Genomic DNA, 4,646 nt, shown 5'->3' on the forward strand with positions numbered 1-4,646 from the left:
CTACGACAACAACAACAACAACAATAACAACAACTACCACTACTACTACTACTACTACTACTACTACTACTACTACTACTACTACTACTTCTACTACTACTACTAACCACCACCACCACTAATAAATATAATGTTCTAAGACCTTATTAGCATACATATCTCAACCCAAGCTTTTTTTCACTTAGGTTTCCCTTATCGAGCAAGAAATAAACAGCTAAATCCTACAGGTGAATCCTACGCACACCGGTGACTCCTTCCCATCCTGCAGGTGACCTTAGTTATTTCGAAAACGGAGCAGCAGATCTCCTAAAGCACACACTCGCTCCCTCACCCGAGCGATTATTTCAACTTTTACTTTTTTCCGTGTGGAATTTAAAAAGAATCGTGTTGTTCTTACTCAGCTGCTGGCTTGCTTCCATTTTGTAGAGGTAGAGAGGAGGAATACTTGTACACTTACGGTGACTTCATCAGCATTATTACTATTATTATTACTATCATTATTATTGCTATTATTATTATTATCATTATTATCATTATCATTAACAGTGGTAATAGTCGTAGTAGTAGTAGTAGTAGTAGTAGTAGTAGTAGTAGTAGTAGTAGTAGTGGTGGTGGTGGTGGTGGTAGTGGTAGTGGTAGTTGTTGTTGTTGTTGTTGTTGTTGTTGTTGTTGTTGTTGTTGTTGTTGTTGTTGTTGTTGTTGTTGTTGTCGTTGTTGTTGTAGTACATGCAGTCACATGAGTGGATACTGACAAAGAAAAAAAAAACTTGATATTTCTTAAAAAGTAAACAAATAAAATAATAAAGTAGAACAGTTGGTGTCATTCTGTTAACCTAACTTGAGATTTTGGCGGCCTATAAAATTGGTGTTTTTTTTTTTATATATAATTAAGGTTTAGAAGGACTTATATGTGTCCGAATCTTATTTAACCAGCATCATTGTCTTTTTCCTTCGCCTCTCTCTCTCTCTCTCTCTCTCTCTCTCTCTCTCTCTCTCTCTCTCTGCATAAGGCAAGGCTATTCGACCTCCACTTTCGCCAACCAGTTCGTGAGTTTGCCGAGTCTGTATATACCTGTCCTCATTGTCGCTGCCCCTCCCATCTGGCACCTCCTTAACCTCGCCTCTTTCCTCCCTCAAATGTTCGCTCCGCCCCGCCTACCAGCCCCCGCCTCCCTCGCCTCCCTCGCCCCAATGAAATCTACTATAAAGGGGGGGTTTACTATATTTTTCCTAACAAACCATCTCTCCGCCCTTCACCCCCATTCTTTCTCTCCACCCGTCCACCCCCTTTCTCTCTCTCTCTCTCTCTCTCTCTCTCTCTCTCTCTCTCTCTCTCTCTCTCTCTCTCTCTCTCTCTCTCTGAGTGATCTTATCTTTTAACTATTTAAGTTTCTCCGGGCAACGTTCATTTTTCTTCGTTTTTATGTTGAAATCATTAATATCCCAAGTCTTTGTTGTAAATCACCCCCTCCTCACGCTCCTCGTTTTCCCATTCAATCAAGAATACAGATAACACAAAAAGAAGTATTACATATTTTCTTCTTGCTCTTCCTCCCCACACCGCTGACTCCCCTCCCGGAAGTGGGTGTGTGACTGGCGCCGGGGCCCGCGGGTGGGGGTGCTCAGTTAGGGTGTCGAACTATATTCAAACTGGAGGCCTTACCGGCTGTTGTGGCCTGGGAGGGCGCCCGAGTGAGTGCTGAGGGAGACGAGCAAGATGCCATTACTCATTCCATTTTTACGTGGGTGATTATCGTTACTTCGTTCAGGCTCGGTTGAGCAAAGACCTCGTTCACTATTTACTTTTCTCCCTGTCTCCTTGAGATTCACTTTCTCCTCTCTGTCTCGTTCCTGCTTTGAAGCTACTGACAGGTCTCATCAATTCTCATGATGCATCCCTTATGCCTCAATTCTCGTCATTAACAGCAGTACTAGCATAGCAATAGCAAGAATAGCCAGTGCCGCAAAAGCACCAATACTAATTGTAATGGCACTGTGTTAATCTGTATGTACCTTCTGTTGAATCGGATTGTATTAATATATTGGCATGCAAGGGTGAGCTATGCACCATGCACGAGGCCATAAGAATGAATGATGCTGGAGCGCGCTGCGATGGTGGCGCCGGTGGTCATGAAAAACATGTAAACGAACTTACATCACTTGTGTCTGATAAAGACAAAGGGAGTCCATAAAGTACTAAATAACCTTGACTTGGCGAGTCTACACGGAAGAGAAGATTTATTGAACAAAGGAAGCAGCAAGAATGGGGTGAAACAGTTAAATGTTTTAAATATAAAAAGAGGCGTTTCTTAAAAAGGATCGGGGACATTTGGCAAGAAAACAAGAGAACGTATATAGTTACAACACTGAGTGGAAAGTAGAGTATCATTTCGGTCAACCCAACTTGGCTCCACAACACAGTAGATGAGGAACACAGTTGCTTGTTGAATATCGTGTTGCCCGTAGCAGAGGGGGGCGGGGGGATGAAACCAGCCCGAGAGTCCAACCCGCAGTAGTAACCAGAGAAGAGGGAAAGAGAAACATTGTATCTGGGAGGTAGAGAGCCACTCTTATGGGATACCAAGGAGATAGTGTGTGCCATAGATGTGGCGACGTCCAGGAGACAAGAGTGACGCAAGATTCCATACAAAAGGGGGGCAGCCTCCCCCAAGCGGGTGATAGTGCTGCAATCGTGGTGCTTGTAGTAACAGTGATACCGCTGCCTTGGGGTGGCTAGAGGGGGGGGATGAGAAGGAAAGTGAGAGTAATGGACTGAGATGATAAGGACTGTTTATTGTTTACTGTTTACTTGTGTCAGTGAAGCATGATACCATTACTCATCACCACCACGCACTCCCTCATCCATCACCAGCCACCTCGCGAGTGGATAACACAAGCAACGACAGTGTTGCCGGACCTTCCTACAACTGCGCCGCTGCTGAGGACCAACGCCGCAGCGGTGGCTCCATCTGCCTCAGCTGCTGATAGGGCTGCTTTGAGGCCAGCACGCACTCTCTGGACTCCTAACGAATGCCACGCCTGCAAGCACTATTTATGGAACACCGCGCCAATAATGGAAAACGTAATATCATGCCAAAGGAATACACAAATTGGCATTATATGATTTTACGTTATGAAATTTTCCTCCTCGCGCAAGAGGATTAAATAGTGACGCAGTAAATCAGCACACGAAGGTAATTGAGTATGGAGTCTGATTATTTGTGTTCATTATAAGCTTGTTACCGGCGTGTGCTTGGGCCTTTCCTGCCCCAAACCCCACACCTGTCTCACCTCAGGCCACGACCACCACACCTGCAGAAAGGGAATTAAGGCTGATTTATTTCCGCTTTGGTATTTCTGTTAGCTGTGTGTGTGTGTGTGTGTGTGTGTGTGTGTGTGTGTGTGTGTGTGTGTGTGTGTGTGTGTGAACCAGTTGATGCTATATACTCAACATCCTTATCTATTCTCATTCACCATTACAGTTCAATCCTGGCGGCAAAATCATTAATCAAAATTAGATACTGGACATGTCTTCAATAATCTACTTGTTTTTTTTTTTTCTTTCACTTTAAATTTTCTTTTCAATGTTATATATTTTAGGCTGACTCGTTTCACATGGATGAACTGAAAAGATACAAGGAATAAAACAAAATTTCTACCTTCATCACCAACACCACCACCACCACCACCATCATCATCATCATCATCATCAACATACTTTCTTACTCTTCGATCTCTTTCTCCTTCCTCTCTTCCACCACCTTCGCCTCCTCTGAGTTTACAGCGGGTGAGCACTTCTCGTCCTTTAATGCCTCCTCACACCTGCCACTACCTATATAACCCCAGAGTGACAGGCGCTCCTCTCTCCTCCCTACACCCACTCTCCATCTTCCTCCCCGTTTTCTCTTCCTCCCTCCCATCTCTCTCATTTTTTCTCTCTATTGCTCCATGTCTTCTCGTACTGCCAGCTCCCTGCGAAACCAGCTAAGCATCTCCGGTGTCTCCATTCCCTCCCTCCTTTCCTCCCCCTCGTGATATTGAGGCTATTTTCTTCCCTTATTCACTATACAAAGACACTGATGAATAACTTTACCCTCCTCCTCCTCCTCCTCCTCCTTTTTCTCTCTTCTATGTCGTCGCTTCATACAAATTATAAGGTTCTCGAGGTGACTAAAACCATCTACTGCAGGTTATTCTATTCTTATCATGACTTTTCCTTTGCTTTCGATGTGAGGATCTCTTTCTCTTTACCTGCCTGCCTTCCTGTCACGTGCCTCTGTCATCGCCAGTCTCCCCTGCCTGTGATGCCTCATATTTCTGGCTTCCTACGAGTATTTGCGTGGATTTATGCAGTCTTTATTCCTGAACATGCTATTAATGCACTGTTTCTATGTGAGAGAATACGTGCACAATTATACAAATCTCTACTAAACGCGTACGAACGAACGAACTAACTGAAGTGAACATTCTCTCTCTCTCTCTCTCTCTCTCTCTCTCTCTCTCTCTCTCTCTCTCTCTCTCTCTCTCTCAAGTCGATGTATTTATGGTATTGTTTCGTATGTTTACAGCAGCAGCGGAAGCAACAGTCGTGGCTGTAGTAGTAGTAGTAGTAGTAGTAGTAGTAGTAGTAGTAGTAGTAGTAGTAG

General features: G+C 44.1%; 1 protein-coding gene and 1 long non-coding RNA gene across 2 annotated transcripts in view; one reads left to right on the top strand and one right to left on the bottom strand.

Moving 5' to 3' along the window:
* The first annotated feature begins 2,540 nt into the window (after positions 1 to 2,540).
* The window catches only part of LOC123513938 (myosin heavy chain, muscle-like), a 26,560-nt gene continuing 24,454 nt past the window's right edge, over positions 2,541 to 4,646 (top strand). Inside the window, exon 1 of the mRNA XM_045271436.1 lies at positions 2,541 to 3,194. The gene's annotated coding sequence lies outside the window, so the exon portion shown is untranslated. The remainder of the gene's footprint in view (positions 3,195 to 4,646) is intronic.
* LOC123513943 lies at positions 2,781 to 3,798 on the bottom strand. Its single transcript, XR_006677482.1, has 2 exons — positions 3,719 to 3,798; positions 2,781 to 3,312 (listed from the first exon to the last, which is right to left on the bottom strand). It is a non-coding gene; the product is annotated as an uncharacterized LOC123513943 (long non-coding RNA).

This window comes from Portunus trituberculatus, chromosome 37, assembly GCF_017591435.1.
Source record: "Portunus trituberculatus isolate SZX2019 chromosome 37, ASM1759143v1, whole genome shotgun sequence".
Taxonomy (NCBI): domain Eukaryota; kingdom Metazoa; phylum Arthropoda; class Malacostraca; order Decapoda; family Portunidae; genus Portunus; species Portunus trituberculatus.